Source organism: Danio rerio, chromosome 20 (assembly GCF_052040795.2).
Source record: "Danio rerio strain M-AB ecotype USA chromosome 20, GRCz13ab, whole genome shotgun sequence".
Lineage (NCBI taxonomy): Eukaryota > Metazoa > Chordata > Actinopteri > Cypriniformes > Danionidae > Danio > Danio rerio.
The window spans coordinates 27615528-27642722 of record NC_141040.1 but is presented as its reverse complement, the minus strand read 5'-3'; the positions used below and the strand labels follow the sequence as shown (position 1 = coordinate 27642722).

Here is a 27195-nt window from a genome sequence, read left to right as displayed (position 1 = left end):
ACCTACTGCATTGCTATCCACTGTAAACACGATTATCTTTGTGATGACATAACAAATTGTGGTTGTGTATTACAACATTATTAAATTACGAATAACAAATGTAGCAGGGCATTAAAATACTTACTGTTTATTTTTTTGCATTTTAACTTTGTAAACTATAAAATCATGGATCTCACGGTTTGTCTCTCATTTTGTGAGCCAACTGACAACAGTTGTTCGCTCCCCTCCTTCTCCCCTGCTCTGCCGGCCACGCCCGCTCCTCTCTCTGCTCGCAGAGCTCCACACCCATCTCAAACCATTTTTTTTAAATTCTGAGATTGACTTGAACTGAAAAGAGGGGGGTTTGTGGCCCTTTAATATGGATTATACAGTGATCATTTAAGAAACAAAACAGAATCTAAACTTGAATTAATCACAGTGTGTTTTACTCATAAATGCATTAATAAAATCCCATAGAAGGATATTTATGATTTTCAACATTAAATGGTCTGGTACATGTGACTGTGAGTTTGTCCAAACACCAAACTAACTCACTATAATCTACAGATAAAATGAAATTATGTCTGAGTTATGTACACTTACTGTATATTAAATCAAGCCCATGCATATTTAGCATAGATGTTTACTCAAGCTTTTTAGTTTTAGACTATATTAAACATATGCCCCAAGTGATCACCTAAATGCGATTAAAAGTCATTTTTAAAATGACCCATTGCTACATTGCTAAACCAATTTTTCAGAATTTAGTAAAATTATCTAAAATACTATGAAAATACTATCAAAATGGTATTCTAGACAGTTCTCAATTAAAGAATGACCCATTTTATTTTATTGTGATCTCATTACTGCTCTTGAACAGTTAAACAAGTCAATCTGATCTGCCAATTAACAAGCTTGTTTAAGATTATTCTGTGAATTTTTATGGCTGAGTTGTTAACAAAAACAGGTCCAAAAGATTTATTTGTTTGTGAATCGAAAATTGCATCTTGCTATTTTTTTTCTTGTAGTCACAGTCTGCATCCCTCAGTGATATATTAACGTAGTGCTAAGAGTCAACGATAAAGGCAAATTACGATGAGAAAGCCATTAAAAAAGGTTCCACCAGCTGGGGTGCAATAGCAAACAGACAGTCCACACATTAACCGAATGAATCAGTACGTGTTTGGAGTGCACAAAGGGTGCATTAAAACACTCTCAGTGTTTCCCTGATGAGTTTTTACAAGAGCCGTTACAAGAGTTAGGGTGGGTGGGTCAGGCAGGAGACCGTCTGACCCCCATCTACAATAATTTAGCTTAAGAAATCCCCCAACACACAAAATTATGTCAGGACAGAAAGAGGACGACTCCCAAAAGGCACAAGCTATCAAACCCATCACACTGTAGTGCTTTCCTTGTAACCATTTCACACTCGGATTCACCGAAAGGAGATGACGGCATGTTATTGACAGGAGTTATTGCATGTGGTGGCCATGTTGTTTTCATTATAGCTATATTGGCTGAAATGGGCTGCTAATGGCTCCACTTTATGACTGCTGGGAATTGACCTGACCTGTCCCTCATCTGTGTCCTCTGCTAAAAATGGACTCCCACCTACAGCTCCTGCTGCTGAAGCCTCATACTTCTCACCTCCAGACAAACTGGGCCTACCTGCTGAAGCTATAGTGGATAATTACTTTGTAAAGGATGATAGATCAGGTGTGGAGGATGCTGAGTGGGCGTTTATGACCGAGAGAAGGAGTGAATTGATGCAGTCGATGCAGAGCTGAGGTCTGAATAACAAAACATCGGGCTTGTTTGGAGGAGAAAACAGATATTTGTCTGCAGCAATGATTTCTGTTTGCAAAAGCTAATTAGACTGCAGGAAGACCTTGATGAGGAATGAAAAGAACAGCATTCATGTTAAATAAAACAGAGAGGGGAAGAACACTTAGAAGGCTAATCAGGTTACATGCACATGTACTTGCTGTCCTGCCCTTCTGCATTCAACCCTTGACCTCTAAATCCAGCAAATGAGTGGTGTGCTGCAGTGGTCAAAAGTGAATTGGGGTAGTTAAGGTTTCCATGGCAACATCTGCAGAAGATCCACAGTGTTTTCTGTCACCCTCACACAGCAAAACAGAAAAATCAGAGGTAGGTGGGGGGTGCAGAAGTTTCGTGGCAGGATGCTAGAAAACAACATTTGCTTTGACACTGAGGTGGGAAAAATGGCTCAGGGAGAAAAACCCTTTCTCATGAGTTGAATCTGTGAATGTCCCCATCAGGTCTTTATGTCCTTGAGTCAGAGTTATCTGATTTTCAGTATCTACCGTTACCAAAACCTGATTCAATACTTTTACAATGCATAAAAAAATAATAATAAAAAAGAACAAAAAATAAAACAGGTCTAGGATGTTCTATATTTTCTTCTTAATACACCTTATTTTAATATTCAACAATTCTTTTGTGTGTGTGTGTGTGTGTGTGTGTGTGTGTGTGTGTGTGTGTGTGTGTGTGTGTGTGTGTGTGTGTGTGTGTGTGTGTGTGTGTGTGTGTGTTAAATGTAGCCTTTTCACCTTTTGCAATCCCAAGTTTACATATCTCACAGTCTGGCAATGTTGTCGTCATCAACTTTATAATACCTCCAGACTGCAGAGATACTTTTCCGCTTCAAGTTGCTTCTGTGTTCTACTTTGCCAGCATTTAACCAATAGCGTCTCTGCAACAAAGATGTGTCACGACCCACGTGTTGCTGCTCGTAATGCAGGTGCGCACAATTTGGTATCGGTTTAGTAATAGATCATAACCGGTTATTGCGCACTGACGTCATTTATCTCATATGCGCTATGTCACGGTAGCCTACTATGGCAAGGGAGGCAACATCGAGTAATTAGGACACTGCAACTACTTAAAAACACAATTAAACTCTTAAAGCAAGAGGGATATTTACTTTTGTAACCGTGAGACCAGTGTTCACACTTCTATTATATACATACATACATACAAACAGCTTAAAGTGACATTTAAAGGCTTAACTAGGTTAATTAGGTTAACTAGGCAGGTTAGGGTAATTTGGCAAGTTATTGTATAACAATCGTTTGTTCTGTAGACTATCAAAATATATACAGCCTAAAGGGGATAATAATTTTGACCTTAAAATGTTTTTTTTTTTTATTACAAAACTGCTTTTAATCTAGCCGGAATAAAACAAATACCCTGTCAAACTGATTTTACAGTAGTTTTAAAAAGTAAATGACTTTTAAATCAGTAAAAGTTAAAGGTTTATCGGCTGCTCACATAATTTTTTGAATTATCAGACTGAAATCAATTCATTTAAGTAATTCGTTTCAATAAACAAACTGACGACAGAGTCCTACTTTTATTAGCAAGTTCTACTTTTATACTGCCTTTTATCCTTTTACACAGAACACACAAATTAAATTTGTCAACAACCTTGTTATTCTTATTTTATAGGATGCTGGAAAAAGACTCGATTTAAATGACTTGAAGTCTTATTTTATTAGCTTGCAACACAGCTCATACACAAACATCACACTCACACTTACTTGTTACACAACACGGATGCCTGTGAGATATAATCCCAACACCAATAAACCATAGAACAGAGGAAGACAGAATTACAAAAACAGGAGGCTAGGAAAAAGCTCACACACGGCTAGTTGTCTGGACCCCAGATGTGCATCTGGACCAAGATCACAGATGAACCTGTGCAGAATGGCTTTCCCCTGATCCCTCTTTCCCAGCCCTATAAGTTTACCTTCTACCTCAGTTATGGTCGTCCAGTCACACGCTTGTCTATTTAAGCCGTGTGACCATCTCATTACAACCCGCACCTGTTCCACAGTCACTGACCTTCATAAAACCTTCGCATTTTACCTTGCTTTGAGGAACCGGACTACACTTTAGGGACTCATGAGAAGCACAGCCATTACAGCTCGATTGAGTCAATCTGCCACAGACTAGTGTGCAAAGTCTCATGGGAGTTGGAGTCCTTTCTTAAGATCAAAGCCGCGCAGACTAAATGTGTGGACAAATGAACCATGAAGCGTCATGTGTAAAAGCTAAATGTCAAACTAAAAGCAGAGGCCTAGTTAAGAGAAGAAGAAAAGCCTTTTTCATTAAGCAAAACACTAAACATATGGAAGTACAACAGAGATGCTGCTGAGGCAGAGACTTTTCTGTATGCTACAGATTAGTCATCAAAAAGAAACTGTTTAACATGGAGGGGGTCTAGGCTTTATAGTGGAATTGTGGGAAAACAGCATGTGGTATTCATAAAGCATGTGTGTAATTGTGTGTATGTGTAACACACTGGAAAAATAAAGCAAATGTGTGCTGCTATTTTGTATGTGCACTTTTTCTCCCGCTGTGTCTTTGTACACTTGTCTGACCTCACTTACAGATGGTTTTGGGTTTGCTGAGGATTACACATTGTGTATCTTAACACTGCTTAGGTAAAATAACACAACCCTCAATCTACAGCACAAGGGAAATAGGGCCACACAGACAGGAAGGAACTTTTATTTAACATTCAGTCTCTAACCTCAACACATCTGCTCATATGGCTGAATACATAAGCAGGTGCTTATGAAGAAGGCAGTGTCGTGTCAGAGAGCACTCAGAAAACATACAGAGAAAAAAAGTCAAGAATCTTATTAAATCAAGGCTTATTCATGCAGAAAAGTTGAGATCATTTTACTTTTGAAGCAGTGAACTCAAAGAAATGGACCAGTGGCAATTTCAGAAAGGAGAGTTTAAACTAGAACTGTGCGATTAATTGTAATTAAATGGCAATCGCAGATTGAAACGTGATTAGCTAAATCACAAGAGGCTGCGATATGAAATGTATATGTATTATTTAATTTCCTCCACCCAGAGAAGATGCGTGACTGCCGTCTGTGTGTGACAGTCTTACTAGCCAATTGAGTGAGCACACTTTCGTTTTACCCAATTAGAATTGCACAACCAAATTATGCGGAAAGCCCACAATAAAGCAAACAAACAGGAAAACGCAGACAAGTGGGATGATGGCGTCTGCCATTTTAGAAGCATTAAAGGTGCAGTAGGTGATCTTTCACAATGCTAACAGCTTAGCATAAATCTCTGAATCACAGTCCCTCCCCCGCTGTCCAGAGCCACGCCTTCTTAAACACGAGCACAGCAAAAGAACCCTCTCTCATGTGTTAAAAGCGACTAGTGTTTGTCCGGCAGCATGCAAGCCGAACTGACATGCTATTTTAGAGCAAATATTTAGAGCTGCATGGTAAACAATATAGGGAGAGACTAGGCGGAATAGCAGTATTTACTTGTGTTTTGTTGTTAAACTAACTAAAATCTACATCATCTATGCTGTAAAAGGTCCCTCATGAAACTGAAAATAGTCTTATCAATCTTTCATCGAAAGATTTTAGTGGCTGAACAACACTTCTGTGAAGATATAACCCATTTGTAACAACAACATCTAAAGTTACATCAGTTTTGCGTGAAGCTAAAACAGTTTTAAAACAGAACATTACCTGTCTAAGAGAAATCCTTTAGACATGGTGTCATCCTTTCTCTAGTGTGCAAAGGTAACTCCAATATTGATTCAGGTTTTTTTAAAAGTTTAGATTTAGCAGGTTTTTACCGATCGCGCACGCATGGCGGTCAGCGGAGCTGCATACAAACGGCTGCACAGTTGTTTAAATCTGCATTTGCTGACGGACAGATTGGGCTACTTATCGGAATTATGAGCGATGTCGGCCCTACTCTATTTAATTGGATGAACATTTTCTTGTTTTATACCTTACCCAAAATATAAAAATACAGATAAATACATTTAGATTATTTATTGTAATCATTACTATTAGACCGTGAAGAGACTTTCAACCAGCACAACGAAAAATGCTTCTGAAGACAATCACCTACTGCACCTTTAACTAACGAATTCATATAAAAAAACAGCATGTCTGTAGTATGGGAATATTTTAGTTTCAAAGTCACAAACATCGAAGAAAAACAGGTGATTTGTAAGAGCTGTAACAGAATTGTTGCCGCGGCACGAGGAAATTCAACAACCAGCACCTAAAAAAACCACCACAGTCGGCTAAATGAGGAGTTTCTTGCTAAAGTCAACTAAAAGTATTGCCAGTGGCATTTATTCAAGTAGCTAGGAACAGCAAAGTACAATTCCAGAGTTGTTTGCAGCCGTTGCATCGTATTAAAAAGCATCATGAAGGCACCAGAAGATAACTAACGCCATAACTCACTACTGTTTGCTGTAGAAAAAAAAATTGTGTTGCATTTCTGAATATTCATAAACAAATTTGAATAAAAGTTGGAGTAAGTAAATATCCTTTTAGTTCCTTTTTTAACTAACACTCGCTGCGTTTTAGCAGTAAGAAGCTATGATAGAGAATATTGAGCTGAAGATTGACGACAAAATTTAATCGCAAATCAAATTGAAATTGTAATATGTCAAATAAATCAAAATTAGATGTTTTTCCCCAAATCGCACAGCCCTAGTTCAGACACTGCCATATTCCCCAACCTATTTCAAACTATTTGCACCTGTAAATGCACTATCAGAACCATTTCCATAGCATTAAATTAACTTCTGGCTATTGCTCCATTTATTTCCACCTGGTATTTATACATTTTTGTCAATTTTTTCCATTAAGGCTAATTTTCCATATCGAGCTAATGCTAATGATTACAGTTTAAACATTCATCAGCTTATATATTGACCATTTTGATAATATAGTGCATCCTGTAACATTAGGTAAAAATTTAAGTAGATTAGCAACTTAGCATTTTTAGTTGACAAAGTCACTAGAATGTCTGAAAGAGATTGAAGCAATAAAAAGCAGTGTAATTTTCAAATAGCTACATTTCAAATAAATACTTCTATATTTTAAAATAATTTCAGCTCTGAATCATTATTGTAGAACAATTTCAGAAGGATCAAGTGACTCTGAAAACTGCAGTAATGGCTGCTGAAAATTAAATAAAAAGAATTGCATTTTGCAATAAAATAAAGTAGTACAGTTACTATTGATATATTGATATCTTTACTATAATTTGGAAAAAAAACAAAAGCCTTAGTAAATAAGGTAAGAGAAACATTTAAATAAAATTTAAATGTCTAAATGACAGTATACTAAAAGTGCACCTTATGTAAATACCTTAGTCAGTATATAGACACTTATTACTGGGACAACCTGCTCTCTTTCAAACCTGCAGTCAGACAATTATCACTATGCCACACCACACAAACTGCATTGTCTTCTCCATGCTCCAGTATTCTCTATCCCTCAACTGCAGTTTTCTCTTCTCTTTTTTTCTTTTTTTTGCCCATCTGCACGCTCGTTCTCTCTCCTTACTTAGCTGACAACACTTTTGGTCTTTATGCACACACTCTTCCTCTCTACCACAGCATGAAGCTGTTACAAATGCAAAAATAATGACAGAGGAAGCTGTGTGCTTGAAAGTCTGTGAAAGACATAACGTGAAGATGTGTATATGTTTGCATGTGTGCGTGTGCACATTTTGTGGCACGAAAGACAGAATGAAAAGAGGGAAAGAGAAGAAGAGGTAATTAGCATCAGAGAGTGCACTCCTTCTCTCTTTTCCCTCCCACCAATCATTCTCCAAACTAAAGCTTTTTTTTGGTGCAGACTATAGTCTCTGAGCTTGTGTGAAAATGTCCTGAAAAGATTGTGTGGAGTACGTTCTCTGAACGCAATCAGTTGTAAAATCCTACCGATGATGTGCAATTTGCATTTTTCATGCTCCTGGTCACACTTTTACTAAAAACACATTTCTCAAAGCTGTTTATTTATTTCGGAATAAATTGTATTCAGAGAGCATTTTTCAGAATTTCCAGCATCCGCAGCAAACAAATGAAAGTGTCATTCGATGCATGTAATGTTTTGCTGTTAAATTTGAGCTGTGTGATAAAATCGGTATCTGAACTTATGAACAGAACGCCATTGTCAACATAAAAATAAAAAATAATAAATAAATAAAAAAAATCGGTATAAAGTTTAGTATGAAGCGCTATGGTTTTATTAACGTGGCTGCTGAGCAAATGCCTTGAAAGCAATTCCAATAAGCTTAGGGTGTAAGTTTGTCATTTCAAAAGGAGGTGGATGACTTGCACAGTGTGCATATGGGAGTGAAGATAACATGTTGTGCAAGCGGTGCACACGTGACGCGCGCACGCACATTTTCAGGTGGACCTAGTAAAAATGCACACTGCTATTCATCCAAGTAAAACTAACCAATCTGTTCCACACTTTGTATGCAATATACAAATTTCAGTAATAAAGGCAGACTAATTACCTCAGACAAACACAGCGCATCCAAACACTGCAGTGCTTTTTACTTTTTTCCATTAACTTGCATCGGACTTGCAGCAATTGTTAGTCTGTTTGTCATCCTCTGAGAAAACGATTGACGCTAGGGGAATGCGAGCACAAAGAACATTGAACATGATGAAGGAATCGACACACTCGCGCTTGTCACTTCAGATCAGAATAACAACAAATGGGTGTGGTGGCTAGCAACAGTGAGAAGATTGTAAATAAAAAAATATGTAAGGATTTGGCCAGAGTAGCTTTTTGGTTTCTTTTCTTGTGCATCCCAGCCACTAGCTCCCCATCTGAATGACTTTTTAGCAAAAAGGGTAATGTAGTCATTCTACTTCACAATTTGTAATGTTGCAGTATGTATTTGAATGATGATGGCTTGTTCCTTAACTTGAAAGCTCAGATTTGATAATCATAATTAGTTTTGTTTACAGAGTTAGAGGTTTACTTTGATTATTTTTCACACCTTTAAGTTTGCTTTGATTGTTCAGCATTTATATTTTACCATTGTACACACTTTGTAACATTTTATTCATTAAGTTTAAGAGTCCCTTTAACACTTATGTTTATTTATTATTATAAAGAGATCAGATATTTTTAACTATCAAAACTATTTGCTTTATTAAAGTTGGTAAATTAAAACAAAGTGGTTTAAAAAAAATCTATATACCTAAATTGGTTGTTAAAAGTTTTCAAAAATGATTGAAAGCAAATGTTATAAAAACATGTAATCATGATATTTTTTTTTGCAATATGGCCCAGCCCTATGTTAAATTCAACAAAAACATACAAAAATACAACAATTTCTTTGTTCGCAGTTGCTCTGATTGAATGATCAAATAAAAAGTGAGCAAATGTTTCTATCTGTAAATGATATTCTTCCCCCGTGCTCCTGTTCTCCATCTATCCCTGACAGCTCTCGCAATCAACACAAATCATCTGTCCTTCATATGCAGCTTCCCCTCAGAGACACAAATTCCCCCTTTCTATCTCCCACATGTCAAATCTCTCACCTAACTGTCAAGGCTTCATTTCATTGGCTGGTCTAAGAAAGCAGGTCTATAATTTCACTGGACGGTCAATGGAAGAACTTTAGAGCCTAAATGCAGCGTTGGGTGAACAGCCAGAGATTTATTCATAGCTGAAACAAACAGACCGCCTTCGTACTGTATTTCGGATTACAAAAACTGTTAAAAGTTTGATACCGAGATCTCGAACTTGACCTGTGATATCTTTTAAATCTTTCAGATCCAGTATAGACCATACAAAAAGTCACTTGACTAATTTTCACCCTCCCAAATGTTTTCACCTTGACTATTCAGTCATCAGAGAAAGTAAAATGATGTACAAGAATGCAAAACAGTGGGTTGGTTGCCATAGCGACTGCCTAATGTAATTTGGCGTGGTTAAGGGAGGAGGAGCCTTGTAGAATGAGACTAATGAGGTTAGCCTAGCGAGCTTTATTAAAGCGCTAAACACACACTTGCACTTTGGTGCCAGCAGCCAATGCTGAAGCTGTTCCAAAAAAAGTTCCCCGGGTCTGATTAGCACGACATTCAGAGTTGATTCCTGCAGTTTCACGCCCACCCACAGAGCTGCCTCTCTAATCCACTTCATAGTGTTACAGTCACATAACCGTGCAGCACTTAATCATGCTACATCAGCTGATAAAGAGATGAAAAACAACAAGAGCACAGGCAGAAAGATGATGAAGAAGGTCAAAGATTAAAAAGAGTGAACGTGTAAAAGGACAAGAAGACTGCACAAAGTGAGCACAAGCCACAACAGAAGTGTAAAAGAAAACAGAGAACAAAAGTGAAAAAAATATATACCATGAGAACTGAAAAGTGAAACATAACAGGCAAATGAATGAAAAAAAGAATCTGTTGAAAAGGCATAGAGTGAAAGAAGCTAATGAAGGTGGTGATGTATAACGACAAAGTTCTTTTTTGTTTAGTGTGAAATACCTGAGATGCAGTATAATGTTGATAAACTGTTCAATAAACAATTAAGCAAGCATACAATGATATCAATCATTATATTTAGTCATTTTATTTAATAGTTATTTAATACTTTACACTAACATGAACAAGCATGTATGTTTCAACTTAAATTAGGGCTGGGTGCTTTGGCCTAAAACAATGTCTCTATTAATTGAACATTTTAACTCTATTACAATTAATGAACGATTATTTTATTTATTTAGTTTATGTTCTTCCCCTCATAGTTCACTGACAAGTTACAAGTGAAAGATTTTTAAATGAAGGGTAAATTACTTGATTTTAAAATAATTGAAGAAAACACTCTCTATCTAAATATGATTTTTATTAAACACCAATGCTGAAAAACTGACATGAAAACATACACTGCCTAAAAACAAGTCACTTTTTTCTTATAAAAAGTAAAAATAAATAACTTTAGCACTTTTGGAAACAAAACAAATTATTTCCCATGCTTTTCATATAAAAAGTAAAAAAATAAGCAGTATCCCTTCTAAATAAATTAGCTCTTGTATATCCTGTAATATAATTTAAAATAATATTTTAAACAGTGCATTTCTCATTTCTTCTGTAATCAAATATTTTAACGTAAATATTAATTTTAATGTAGTGAAAATTAAATTAAAATTATTCCTCCACCGGACTCCACACTTGCAAACACTGAGCCGACTAATCGCAGAGCTTACACTAGGCATGGTCGCGATGTACTTCTACACAGAAGTATAAACAGATTTGGCCCACGTGACTCTACATGCGGTACGGAAAGCAATTGAAAAAAAACACTCGATTATAGGTTCTGAATGTCAATTGCGATTACTGTTTGATTTATCGCCCAGCCCTAACTTATATTTCTACAATAAATCAGTTCACCAGCATTTAATGTTTTTACCTGTGGATGTCTGAGCAAAGGAAGAAAAGTTTTTCAAAACTCTTCATTCTCCCTTGATATTGAGAAAACTTGAAAGTGAAAAAATAAGAAAAATAATATGCCAAAGACATAAGAGCAAAACAGAAAAAAACTGCAGCTCTGCGTCTTATGAATTTGGCCAGTAGAGAACTGGTCTCCTGAACCTGTCATGTTTCTTTATTTTTTTCTTTATTTTCTTTAATTATAATTTAATAAGTAGTTTTAAAATGTGTACTTTTACTTTCCCTTGAGTAAATGTTTAGTGCAGTATCTGTACTTTTACTCGACTACTTTTCTTCAACCTGCAGTCACTAATTAATTTTTTCGTGTCTATGGGGATTCGAAAAATTAGTCCTGTGATTCCTGTTCAATCAAATCACACATAGAAGGTAAATTACATCATGATGAACTACCCCAAGACATGGGCGATTTATAAGAAAACTGATTGAGTGCATTAAAAGTGTCCAAGAAGGTGTGCAAAATCTTTACACGCATTGACCCAGAGACTGTTTAGATGCATGTCACTGATGAGAAAATGACGGATGTTTACTGTATGATGACAACAGATTGACACTGTACCCTAACACCATGGATGTTGCACTTTTTCTGGAAATGAAAATCAGTTTGACTTCAGGCCAACTTAACGGCAGGCCAACCTCAATGTCCAATGTCCAACCTAAAACCAACCAAATATCAACGTGTAATGATTTTATGCCTTGCCATTGTCAACTATACCTCGTAAGACCTTGATTAGCTTGTTCAGGGTTGGAGCTAAAATCTCAGGACACCGGCCCTCCAAGAACAAGTTTGGTGGCCACTGGTTTAAGATGTTGGCTCGACGTTGAATTTTGATCACTTTCTACTAAAATTAAAAAACCTAAAATTAAGAAAACATCAACGTAATTTGACGTCATTATTGGACATAAAAATAACGTTGTACTAAGACACTGGCTAGACTTTGAGTTTTGGTCACCTGACATCACAACCTAAATCTAACCCAATATTAACATCATATGACATTGTGTGTCTGCTAGACAATAACTTAATGCACTACAGAATGTTACGTTTACACATATCCACAAATTACATGTAAACACATCAGCTTTTCAGAGCGGAATACTCACTACTCTTGAGAACTTCTGAAAGGTTTACTTTTTACTCATACTTTGAATAATACTTACAACAGATACTTATACTCAACTTGCACTACATTTTTAGGCAAGTAATGGCACTTTTACTCGAGTATGATTTTTCAGTCTTCTTTCCACCACTGATCAGCATGGTCATTCTTATTGAACTGAAGTGAATCAATTGTGAATTATGATTGCTTGTTATTATGACTATCTGAGCTATGTATCTGCTACTTTTTTTAGTACCCCCTTGGGTGGCGTTGTAAGTGTTACAAAAATTTGATACATACAGACTGCGTATCACTGATTGGTAGGGATTTAATGGTTCACCTGACCTAGAGCTGCACGATTCTGGCTAAAATGAGAAATCGCGATTTTTTGCTTAAAATAAAGATCACGATTTTCTCACGATTCTGCAGATGTAAAATAAAGGTATGGTAAAAAAAAAAAAAAACATATGGCACAACCTCGATAATAATATTATGTGTAGGTCTACTGGTTTCTATAAATAATTCTATTCTACTTATAATAATTCTGATGTTGAATTATTATGTTTGAGATATATGCTTGCAATCTGTCATATTAGACAATTTTATTCACTGTAAAATCAGACATTTGCCATTATCAGATTATATTCAACAATATATAGGCTAGAGCAGTTATACAGACACTGTAAACATTTATTTTCATGCATAACTGTGGGTTCGCTATAAAAGAAAAAACATATCAAATGCTTGTCATAATCATAAATCTAAAATGCGATACGATCACTTAAATGAAGTGCACACTTTCTGTTTCATTCTGACTGCTAATTGCTTGTTCATACTTCGTGCGCGGCTCCCAAACGATCACTCTGTGCCACAAACTGAATATTATTTTCAACTGTATTACCTGTTACTCGCAACATATGCAGGTTCTGTTCACTAAAGTAGACGCGCGCGCGTCTATTATTAAGTAGAGCGCACACGTCACGTGTGATTTCCCGATCGCGAAAACATCATTTTATTAAGACAAAAATTTAATTTTTAGGTGAATTAAACCTTATGAATACAGTATGTGACTCATTCAACATCATTTGGAGGTGTCAATGTTACTGAGGAACGTGTGTGAAACAATGAAAAGACTCGTGCAGCCGCCTTTTCTTCTCTCCTGAACTTGAAAATATGATTGGCAGAATCGTAGAAATGCTGGATTAAGATCGTCTAGGGGGTCGAATCGAGATCGCTATCTTTTAACGATTAATTGTGCAGCTCTAACCTGACCTAACGATTTACGATGCTAAACTAATGATTCAGAATGTCACAATTTTTTGACAAGATTAATTTTAACAAATTTAAGGTGAAGAGCCCTTTCTTTTTTTCTTAAATGCTGACCATCTCGCAAAATATAATCTATGTTCTGCCATAACTAAATTGCTATTTTAAAAACCAATTCCAAAAAAATAAAAAAGTAAGAAATATCAGAATATGTCTGTTTTCTGGCATAAAACGTCTTTTTGCAGTATTTGCACAGTTTGTCTGGCGCACTTCACCACTGTCATTTTACTCTGTCGCCCCACCTCTTGCCACTTTGTTCAGGTAAAGCGAGACTGCAACTGTAAACACAGCGTCCCCACTGTTCAATACATGTATTGCGATGGATTCACATTTCAACTGGTTTGAATAGTCACATATTTTAATAAATTTTCAACTGGCTCACTGTGAATCGTTACATCCCTACTTATTGGTCAGAGAAAATCACCACTATCAGCATTATTGGATTTGCAACACAAGAGTCCAAACCTAAAAAGTCCACTGCTGTATTGTTGGTTTGCAAAACTAAACCACATTTATACAACCTCAAAAAAAAGACACCTAAAATGGTCAGTAGATGAGGTCCAATAAAACAGAAGGGAAGTTACACAAGTCAAATGACAAATGCAAATGAGTTTACCCCCGAGAAGCCTAGCAAAACTTTTAGAACCACAAAACTCTATAAGACTCAAAACATGTCACTGCAGCTGCCTCAAGTTGACCCCTAAATCCTACAATTCAAAATCAGTGCTCAATATTTAAAGACCACAGAGAGTTAAAACGACCTGAATTGCACACTCCAGAAGATCCTGTTAGTTATTGTTTAACTCCTTGTTGAAAATTGAATTATATTATTATGGTCCAATGCAAAAATCATGATTTTTTTGATGGTTTAAAAGTTAAACATGGGTTGACGTTGACCAAACCTCAGTAACCAGTTTATCCAAATCCTTCCCTGCAGCAAAAAGCATCTCCATTCTGAAAAGATACAGATTTAAGGTGGAGGAAGGGAATATCTGGACACACAGCCACTGGAATTTCTCAACTATGTGCAGCTTATTCTTTGGTGTGAGGGTCAAAGGTTGTGTCCCCCAAAAAGCCCAATCACTCAACATGAAGCAGAACACCTGTCAATCAATCACACAAACCCTTAGAACCAAGACTGAAGGAACCACTCGAACGTGTCACAGAGAATCAAACTCTCCATTTATAGACCATATCAAATGCAGATCAAGATCAAAACCCACACAAACAGTGTAAAAAAGCGCATCAGAGACCACACACAGTGTGGATTTGAGTGTGTGTGTGTGTGTGTGTGTGTGTGTGTCTGTGTGTGTGTGTGAGTGTGTGTGTGTGGTTCAGCCCAGGTGGGACATCACAGGTGTGACAGATGTACTACAAAACAACAACTAAAACATTACAAACACAAACACAGCTGTCAGGAGAGCACAGGTGTCTTACGGATATGCCACACATCTCACACACACACACACACACACAGTTGGGTGATGATATATGCATTGGTTAGCTCTTATTGATTGGTGAATAATGACCAGATGTGCCTCTGCTGGGAAAGATGCAGATGGCATCAAAGAATGCATGAAAGCATATGTGTGAGAGCAGCAGATATTAATAACACCAAAATGAAACATTCAACATCATATTGTTCGACTCTTAGGCAACACACCTGAGGACTGACATCACCACGATGTTTGGTGTGGAAGCTAAAATAGTTATTACTACGATTAGAACAACTACTTAGTTACTACTACGATTTTTCTTTCCTGTGAACTGGACCGCACTTAGTAAATGAACCCTGTTGTAATAAACATTTTAAAAAGAAGAGCTATTGGCTGTTTACATTTATTTATTTATTATTTATTTATTCCTACATCAACAACTTATGGCAAAATTCATGGCAAAATGGATATACATAAAATATTACATGATAAAAACTCAATCGTATTACAATAAAAAGTTATTTAGACAAATATATATGATAGAAATATAATACAATTCACACAAAAATACATTCAAAGATAAATATGATTTTTCAGTTACATTTTTGATAAATAATTTAAGATTCTTCCTTGTGGTACCTTTTTTAAAAATGTCCATCAAAGTACTCTCCTTACAAAAATTGTGTCTAATCGTATTCAAACGTCCATATTCCAACAAAATATGTTTCATGGTAAGAGTAGCCTGGCAGTAATTACATTTAGGTTGTGCTTCATTAATCAGTAAATACAAATGAGCCAACCTAGGATGTCCAATTCAACATCTAGTATAGATAGTTTGTTCATGCCTGGTCCCAAAATTATAATTTGCTAAGTGTCTTTCATTTATTTTCGGGTTAATTTCAAGTAATTTGTTATTTATGCAGTCGGCCCATTACCTTTATTTGGCTGTTTACACATGTACTAATAATGTATTTCCAATATTCGGAGTAAAAGTTCATCGCAGTTTACATGAGACTCTCAATAACATTTTCGTTCTTTAATAACTGATAAATATAATAATATTTTTTTCTACCATAATTAACATTCCCCACAGCATAATTGATGAAGTCACATGCAGCTGTAGGAAAACTTCAGAAAAATGTTAAAGATCATTCACAAAATTGTGTAAATAACACGTCGTCGTTAAGTACATTTTGGTGAGATCAGTAATAGTCCAATTAAAATGTTTAACATAACTGTTTATTAAAATCAAAATCTGTGTGCACCACACAACGTAATGGCATTTTGGTTACAATTAGAAGCATAATCACATTAGTTTGATCAAAGAATTGTGTCTGAATGAGGCAAAGTTAAATCGCAAGTTTGCCAAAATCCCATTATAATCGCATTAAGAGGGTGCGTGTAAACACAGTCATTGACTTGACTCAGGCCTCTGAAAAATACGGCATTAGCAGAGGGAAAACATTAAGTGAAATATGAATTAAATTCAATACAAACAATGGGAGTTTGTGACTGAGAAAGGAAATAGTTCTAATATAAAAATGTGCGTTTGTTAATTAAAGCACATGCATCATGTATGTTTAGTTATTGTTAAAAACTAAACTGAAGTAATTATTACATTAAATAAATTAAATGATTAGCTAACAAATTCTAAGTTGTAGTATGCACAGTAACACAATTTGGATGTCATTCTTAAACAGTGGCTATGTTTCTATCCACCCATTTTCATGAGCATTTTGAAATATTGCATAAAAAAAAACTGGATGAAATGCCAAGATGCTCATAAATTTTGAAAATACATAAAATTATAGGCACAACTGAGTTGGGAAATGCTTATAAAGTATGGAAAAACATTTAACGAATAAATTAAAAAATGCGCATCAATAGCTGTTTCCATCCAAAAATGCATAAAAGACATGCAAATAAAGCAGCGTTTCCATCAAACGTGTCAGAGAACAAAATCGTCACTTCCTGAGATGTGCATCTGCACTTATGTGCATCTTATCGAATAAAAAGTTTATCCTACTCAGTTATACACGTTCTTTATGCACATTTTCAAAACTTATGCACATCTTGGCGTTTCCATGAACCGTTTTTATGCGCATATCGAAAATGCAAACAAAAATAGGTTGATGGAAACGTAGCTATTGACGTCATATGATTGTGCATCAACAGATCATGTGAGAATAAAAATGACGGAAAGTAACATTTATGTTTGGGTGGATGATGTAGTGTAAACATTTTTTATGTTATTTTTATTTAAATCATTAATGTTTAATGAAATGATTAGTGACAACCATCGTTAATGGAAAACCTCAGTGGAACACACAACTCTTCCAAGAAGTGGAAGCGGACATGATTCTAAAAGGATATGACAAACTGTCAAGATGACATGACTCTCCACATTGAGTTATTGTATATGAAAAAGGCCTTCTCCTAACACCACAATTTCCATTTTTCTTCGGATATTTGGCACCTGACTCATTGGATGGAAACAATGCTTTATTTGCAAATTTGTATGTGATATTCTAGTTTTTCGCATGAATTGAATTTGTATCTTTGAATGGAAAGATGGCTAGTGACTGAATAACATTTTACACTATTTTTAAGGAAGCTAAATAAAAACCAGACAGAGTAAACAGTTTTTTGAATCTATAATTAGTCAAGTTTCAGATGAGTAATACCTCACTGAGAGGATACAACACAGAGAGACAGAGAAAATCACAAAAAAAAATCACACACCCTTCCCCAAGGGCCCATCGGCGTCCTCCAGCAAACAGAAAGTCAGTCTCCATGGTGACGCTTTTAACACCTGATTAGTTCTTTTGATCCCTACCCTGAAATTATGTAACCTCGGGCCAGAGAAATGGACAGTCACACCCAGCAGAGCCACAGGATACACAAACGCATCCAAAACACAACAAACCTCAAACACCTGCCTGCGCCAGCACGCCAACACAGAGCCTCCAATACACTTAAAGACCCTACAAACAAGGCTTTTTCACAAATTATGGGCTAAACTGTCAAATACAACTCACATCAGCCTCATTTATTGCTAATACACACGCAAATACAAACCATCTGGAGGCCTGCGGGGAAACATTATGCTGTTGAGAATGACTTCCTGCTATGGGCTGCGAGAGAAATGAGGGAGGGAATTAAAAAAAGGCGAAAAAGATGAAAAGCTAGAGAACAAGGAAATGGAAGCTAGGGAGCAATGGGTAATAAAAGGAGGGGAGTGAGGGGGGAATGAGCTGATACGCTCACAGAAAGCACAGCAGGAAGGAAAAGTGTAGACAAGACTGAGGAAAAAGAAGGAGGGGGGAATCTGTAAGTACAGGCTTGACTACAGGGCCTAAATGAAGGGGTTATGGGGCACAGGTCAGCCAGAGGTTGCCGCGGCAACCATGATATCATCAAAAAAGGCCGGTGTGAGTCAACGTGGGCTGCTCGGCCACAGGGCAGCGAGGGACGGGTCAAAAGAATGTCACTGTTATACATGCCAAGACGCAATAAACAGCATTCCTGGTTCCTTGCGTAAAAACACAGAGCTCCGCCAAACAGACACAGAGAGGAGAACTCAAGCAAACAGACTGCTGAGAGGAGGCACAGAGGAGAGGAAAAGCTTCACACATCAAAAGAGCAGCCCGCAGAGTTTAGATTTTAGGGCTTTGGGGTTTTGGGGAGGTTTCCGCCATGGAGGTCGCTCTCACGAAACTTTGTCACTGATGGACAAACACTCAGGCTTTGAGTCAAACAGTCTCAAGCAGTGTGTGTGTGGGTGTGTGACCGGGTGAAATGTTAAGGATTTCTCTTGTAATCTATATGGGATGTGGGCAAGGAGAGAGAAAATGAACTTTGCTCATAGCTAATGCATTCAGCTGGATGATTTGGTCTGTGGTAATCACAGCTGTAATTTCTTCCTCACTTCAGAAGAGTTACAATCAACCTGGTATTAACATCCATTTGTGATCCCGTCGCAAGTGGTGAGTCGAAACACATTACTGTTTCCCACTGGTATTAGATGATGTTTTAGAAACAAACTTCAAGAGACGCATGAACAGTATTGAACAGCATTTTATTATCCAATCAGCTCAAGACCAAACCCCAATCCGCTTGTTAAGTCATGATGACATACGGAATACTGTTTCCGGGCTGCTACTTATTTCAATAGAGAAAATATTAGTTTATGACCACTTTTAAGTCATATCACACAAAGTTACATTTTTAAAAAAATCAAAGTGTACACAAACGTCTCTGGGCTTACTGCTGAACCGACAGCAATATTTTAACAATTTATAAGAAAATGAATTACTTTCTGGCCACCTGATATTAGGCATGAATGTATATATTGTGTTTGTGATTTTGGAAAGTATTACATCGTTGTAAATGTTCATTACTACCATTTGATGAGTCTCCCCATACAGTTTGATATGGCACTTGGACCCGGAAACCGACCCACTTCATACTTCTGCAGTATTTTCCTCTGTGTTGTGTTTCTTCGCTGGTGTTATGTTTTTTCTGAACAGTACTTTAATGTAAAAGAAGCTAAAACTCACTCCTGAGGTGGGCCGGCGGAGGCTCACTTTACAGGACTCGACACTTTTAATAATAATAATAATAATAATAATAATAATAATAATAATTCTTTACATTTATATAGCGCTTTTCTGGGCACTCAAAGCGCTTTACATAATGGGGGGAATCTCCTCATCCACCATCAGTGTGCAGCATCCACCTGGATGACACGATGGCAGCCATTTTGTGCCAGACCGCACACCACACACCAGCTGATTGGTGGAGAGGAGACAGAGATAAAGCCAATTGGAATATGGGGATGGTTAGGAGGCCATGATGGACAGAGACCAGTGGGCAGATTTGGCCTGGATGCCGGGGTTAAACCCCTACTCTTTTTCGAAGGACATCCTGGGATTTTTAACGACCACAGAGAGTCGGGACTTCAGTTTAACGTCCCATCTGAAAGACGGGTTGGGCGTCCCCTGCTGGCCTCACTAACACCACTTTCGGCAGCAACCTAGCTTTCCCATGTGGTCTCTCATCCAGGTACTGACCGGGCGCAGCCCTGCTTAGCTTCAGTGGGCGACCATGTGAGAGTTGCAGAGAGCTAGCTGTAAACACACGCTACACAAAAATATGGCTCTCACCCCCACCCACACTCGATAACAAGCCGACCAGTCACAGAGCTTGCGCTACACGTTGTTGCGATGTGTACTTACATTTTTTGAGAGGTGTGCATCAGCGTTGGCGCAAGCCTAGCCGTGGCTATGCGACACCACGAAGGCTACGGCGAACCATATGCGTGCGATTGATGTAGAAATAGAAATCAGCCTTTAACAAGCGGATAAATAGTCAAACACTGTTTCTCTCCACTTCAGCATCCCTCCACAACCCAAATTCCACACTATTAAACCCTGTACCTACTTAAATATGAGGAGGAAGCGTTCTGGAGCAGGGCTAGACACTGCGCTTGAACCCTATCTCTCTCTCTATCCTGATAAGGGGAAAAACACAAGTTAGGGTGTCATTCTGAGCTCAGAGCCCTCTCCCCGGACAGCACACCAAATTCGCATATTCTAGTTAGTGAAATATCTGCGAGTGTGAACTTGTGAACATGAATTTTAAGGCATCTCGTGACCTCCTGTGCTCACATTTCTTTAAGGTGTTTTTTCCTCTTGATTCACCATAGTCATTACTTTTAAAACCACTCAAGAGGAAAGGAGGGATGTGGACAGCCACTATAATTTGTTTTTAGCAAAACATACCGCAGTATAAATACCTAGATTTGATGTACTGTATAACAAAATGTCTCATAGCGATGCTGTTTGGTCAGTCAGTGAATAATAGGTCTTTTGTGGCTGCATAAACATATTTCACCACATTTCTGATCACACTATAAAAGCATTAAAACCAGTGTTTCAAGACTCTTGGAAAATTGTGTTAGGTCAACAAATCAGATCTGACTTTCCTGTTTTGAGAAACGTCATGCAAATTGAAGTTGAAGTAAGCATGCAGAGTTTTTATTTTCTTCACTTTTTCCAAAAGTCTTTTTTCCCATATTGCTACGTACATGACAATGTTGCAAAAAATAGTGTGCAATTGGATCTTTTTATCAGTTGTTGATGGTAGGGAAGAAGATCTGAATTGTTGTCAAAATCAGCTTATAGTGTGATCTATTGGCTTATTGTCATGTGCATAAAGTATGTAAAACATGTCAGGAAACCCTCTATGCAGCAAAATTCCAGCACATTCAGCAAGAGCAAGCATTTTGTGGTAGGAGAGGTGGAAATATATTGGCAACTCTGACATTTTCTTGATTTAAGAGATCTAAAAAAATATGTTCCAGTGCAGCAAAAGACAAGTGGTACTAGGGCTGCGTGACAAAATGTAAATAAAATTAAAATGTCGATTAACTGAACATTTTAACTCGACTACAAATATTTTATTGATTTATTTTATTTTTTTGCCCTCATGGTTCACTGACAGGTTTTGTACAGTAAATATGCTCACATATTACAAGTGACATTTCGGATTGAAGGGTGAATTACTCGATTTTAAAACAATTGAAGGAATCACACACTACCTACTATTTATAATTATTTACTAAAAATTAACACTGAACAACTGAAATTAAAACACACATTTCCTAAAAACAACAGTCAAATTTTTCTTATAAAAAAGTGAAAATAAAAAACTTTTGTACTTTGGGTAAATGTATTATTAATATAATTTAATATTTTAATGTAAATAATAATTGTATTGTAATGGAAAATATGCAGTTTTGAGACATCTCTGGGGCAGCTTTCAATAATCATCGTCAATGTAGTGCAACTGTTCAACGTGTAGTTATATGTTCCACAAGTGTTGTTCGCGCCCGCATTTAACCGCCTACTGCACCTCGTGTTTTTGCCCTTGCGTGTTGTGCTCGCAGTTGAAAAAAAGTCAACTCTGAGCAAAAAAATGTCAGTCGCGTTGTTTTCATTCTCCTATCAAATGAAAGCAGAGGCGAGGTTTTCATTGAGGTGCCTGCAGTGTTTGTGTTGTCCAGATGACTATGGAGACTTTTAAAGATTTATGACAGACTAGCAGTCACTGTTCTGAGTTATCTGGAGTTGTATGAATCACAAATCGTGAAAAATCACAATATAATTCAATTTTAAATTGATATTAATATCAACAGCAACACTTGCGCACATTACGCAGCTGATTCAGTTGTTGCCTAGCGACAGAAAACTCACTGCACTTTTCTTTTTCTTGTCAACAAAGAAGGTATTGCGTTGCGCCTTGCGTTTTTAGAACATAAAAGCACGTTCTGTGTGATCGGCTTAGTCTGTGCAAGATGTGTAAGTTGTTTTAACTTTTTAAAACACAAAACTGAATTTTTTTTTCATACCCAGTATTTCATTCAGGTAAAATCATCAAAAAGAAGCACAAAACTAAAGTATTTTAAACTAAGACAAGTCAATTAAAATAATCTCAATCAGGACGTAGAGTGAAATAATGAATGAACTGTGAAGCTTTATATGGACATATCATCTAAAGAAGCCACGTCCCGCCAGGCCATTAAAGCAAGCACCCGTTCATCAATGAAATGTTAGACCTTCACCATTCTGCCTCTCATAACGAGATATTAGATTTAAAATTAGCGCTCTGGGCTAACAACACAGCTGCTAACGCTTTCTCACTGCCAGATATGGAGATTCATTACATCATTGCCACATCCAAAGCAGCTTTAGAATCTGATTAAATATTAATACATTTCTGAAAGTGTGTGTGAGTGTGAGGAACATCAAAGAGTAGCTCTGAATTACATTTCTGCTCTATGCCTCCTGCTCTAACACTGACCCCAGTCACATGACCTCTCACATCTGACCTGCGACCCATGAGCTGTTCCTCTTTGTTTCATCTCTGACAGACCAGCTGACCTGTCAGGCCACAGAGAGCCGAATCACGTCGTCTCAGAAAGAGAGGAGAAAGTGATGGGGTTAAACCATCATTATATTGCTGCCCAGTTCTCAGAGCAGATCAAGACATCAGCACTTCCTACTGACTTCTGATTACAAAACTGTTCTAGTAGTCAAAAGTTTAGGGTACATTTCTTATTTCCTTCCCTTTCCAATATTTATTGAAAAAAGAACACAAAAATGTTTCCACAAAAATATGAAGCAGCACATTTTTTCCCCAAACACATAATAAAAAAACAAATAAATGTTTATAATTAAAAGAATGTAATATATTCAGTATAATATTATGACACTTCAGAGGGATTATGTGGCACTGAACTCTGGAGAAATGGCTGCTGATTTAAAACTTGCCATCACAAGAATAAACAGAATTTTCACTTTGTTTTTTTTTTTTATTTTACAAATCAATAAAAAATAAAAAATAAAAACATAAAACACAATATCACTGCATATATTCCATTTTTCATCAAACAAATGAACAAATTAAATACTTCGCAGCAAAAGCAAAACATTTTGAACTTTAAACGTCATTTCAATTTGTTTGGTAAATTTAACTTGGAATTCAAAACACTACACTTAATGTATAAAATAAAGACATACACATTTTTCGTTAGATATCATTTAAACCAGTCAATTTTGCTAATCTTAATGTACAAAACAGATTAAAGAAACATCAGTAATAGAGACATTCTAACAGAAACATACATTTTCACTTTTAAAAAAAAATGTGACAGGGCCTGATTTGAGCTTCACAACCTCAAAAAAAAAAAAAAAACATACAGAAATAAGCAAAATATGATACAGTTCAATGATGGAAGGCATCCTTGATCACTCTCAGCTTCTTTTCCGCCAAATTATGTCACTTTTGAGCCATAGCAACAAAAATTGTATTGCTCGCATTGTAATTTAAATTGAATGCAAATGTGCCAGGAACAACAGAAACATATGGACAATTGTAAATTTCTTTGTATTATATATTTGTAGTATTTATTTGTAGAATTTGCTTATAATTTCATGTTTTTAGTCCACTGAAGTAAATAATAACATATTAAACTTTGCTATGTCTGAAGTATTTTTTTCTAAATAACAGTGTTAAGCATAACAAAAGTATTAAAGCTGTAGGTTCAATTAGGCTGAGGACAAGGACAATGACAGAGTTTGTACAGTGTAAAGTGTTTTAATAAAGAACAAAAATCTGAGAACCAAATTAATAACTTGTTCCTTTACAGAACTCACAGAAATAAACCCTCAGTCCATTTTAGAAACTTTTAGGATGAAATCCTTTTATTCACTGTATTTCTGTTTTTGTCTCATGGACAGATAATGTACATTTCTGATAGAATGCCCCAATAGTATCAGATTATAATGAATTAAAAAATGAATAATGAATTAAAGGTGCAGGTGATCTGACAAAATGCATTAGCATAATATCTTTGAAAACACAATCCCTCCCCTGCTGTCCAAAGCCAGGCCTCCTTATATCACGAATGTGCATATTAAAGATGACAGTACAACCTACTAGATCATGTCATCTGCCAGTTAGAAAGCTTTATAGCACTTTACAATAATACAATTCTGAACGAAAATCTGTATTATATCTAGAATGTTTTCAGTAAAACTGGTCATAATGTGCAATATTTCATGCTTGCAAGGATCGCTGGTCTCACTTTCTCACATGCTTTGTCCTAAAGTGACAACTGTATGCTTGGTGGTTGGTCAGCGGGGTGCAGGAATTACACTTATTACTAAGCCATACTTGCATGCTATTACAGGCCGAATATTCAGAGTAGCGGTAAACAATATAGGGAGCGTGTCACTGGTTGCAAATGAACCTATGTAAACAGAAAACCAATATCAGCTCAGTAAAGCAGGCTAGACGGATAATCACTATTTACTTCTGTTTTGCTGTTAAACTAAATAAAAATCTACATTATCGATGCTGTAAATGGTCCCTTATGAAACTGAAAATAGTCACATCAATTCCTCACCGGAAGATTTCAGTGGCTGAACAACACTTCTGTGCATGTAACCCATTTGTTACAACACAATCTATATCAGCTTTGCATGACTAAAATACTTTAAAAGCACAATATTACCAGTGTAAAAGAAATACTTCAGCCATGGCATTGTCCTTCCTCCAGCGTGATAAAGTAACTCCAATATTAATTCAGGATTTTTTAAAGTTTTGATACAGCATTTGTTTTTACCGAAGTCACTCTTTCTCATGTGCAGGTGAACACGGCGCATGTGCACAAACGGTGGATCTGTGTGAACGGCTGCGCAAATCTAAAAATGTACATTTATTGACAGACAGTTTGGGCTACTTATAAGAATATGGCAATTATCAAAACAACTAATTTGGATATAAATTTTTTCCTCTTATGCCTTACCCAGAATATAAAAATACATATCAATACATTAGATAATTTACTTTAATCATTACTATTGGAATATACAAAGACTGGGTGTGAAGACAATCACCTACTGCACCTTGAATTAACAATTTGGACTGATTCAATGAATTGATCGAGTGAATGAATCATCTAAATGACTGAATCTGATCTGTTCGATAAATTTAGTTCACATTAACAACAATCTACTCAAACAAGTTGCTCTGTGTGTTTGTGTTTGACACATTACTGTTAATTTATAGCAGCAAACACCAAAAAAAAAAAAAACTTCAGCAAAAACACAATTATTTTTGGTAGAGTGCTTTAGAGTTAGCAGTGACAGAGTGCTTGAGGAAACACTGAAAGACACAGATCCCATTCATTGGATCTAATAACCGGTTCAATGAGCATTCTGCCTCCTACACAAACCTACAAGCATCGTCTCAAAGTCAGTTCAGAAAAAAGGTGAACCCCGGGCGGCATCCAGGCAAGTCATTCACAAACACACCAATACATATGCATCACACGCACAATCAAACCGCTTGTGATTAGTCAGCAGGCGTCCCGCTGAGCTGTTTCAGCGAGGTGGCTTTTGGAGCTCTGCGGTAGGGAAAAGAAATCACCATAAACAGCTGACATTCAGCCCTTAACTGTACGTGTCCACTGGCACAGACAGAGCAGGTCTACTCAATTTATTATCTATGGGAGCTGAGAGACAGGCACGCACAGGGGATTGGGGGATAGACAACAGATCGGAAGAAGCAGTCAGAGTGTTAAGAACTTGAGAGATGTTCGACTTTATGCAAATTGGGAAGGAGGAAAAGCAGGAAGCTTATCGCTGTGAGGTGAAGGCACTGACATCTATCATAATCTGACGATAGTGCTGGAGTTTCAGTGTTTAAATCGCTTTGTTACATATTCAGATTTTAAAAAGTTTTTATATGCAACCACTCAGCTGGTTGAGATCGGTTTATATATATATATATATATATATATATATATATAATTTTTTTTTTTTTAAAGTTAACCTTTCTGTAAGGATGCATTAAATTGAATGACAGTAATTTATATTTGAGGACGCAACATTTATTTATTTATTTATTTATTTTTGGGGGTCATTAAAAAACCTTAAAAAAACTATCACTATTTGTTTACATGCAATTTCAACAAGCTGCTTCAGAGTAACTCTCAAATAAAATACTCAAATTAGCATTTCAAACTCATTATGCGAATTCTGACAAATAAATTAAGATATGTAACCCGTTTAAATGCTATTTATTCATATTATATCAAACAGTTCTCATTTGAGACTACTGAGAACAATGTGCTTTCAGTGTGTTCAGCTTGGATTATAATGCATTTACTTTAGATTTCTTTAGAGCAGTGATTGGAAACCTGTGGCTCCTCGACAAAAAATACATGGCTCTGCAGCTGTCTTCCTTCAATAATATTTTACATTTCAAAAAATTATAACCACCACTAGAAATCAGTTTCCTATTGAAAATACAATTATAATTTTTAAGTTTCGACCAATGCACGTGTGCGGTGCTGTGGATAAAATTAATTCGCGATACCAATAAAGGGCAAATGCGTGTGCGAGGTTACATAGAAATAGAAGTTGTTTTGCCCTGTTTACTAAACAATAGTAAAATATTATTTTTTGTTTTTCAAAACTAGCAAAATTAAAAT

At 36.5% G+C, this 27195-nt stretch overlaps 1 protein-coding gene across 2 annotated transcripts in view; it reads right to left on the bottom strand.

Annotated features, from left to right (window-relative positions):
- The window catches only part of sh3rf1 (SH3 domain containing ring finger 1), a 100293-nt gene that overhangs the window by 55586 nt on the left and 17512 nt on the right, over window positions 1-27195 (bottom strand).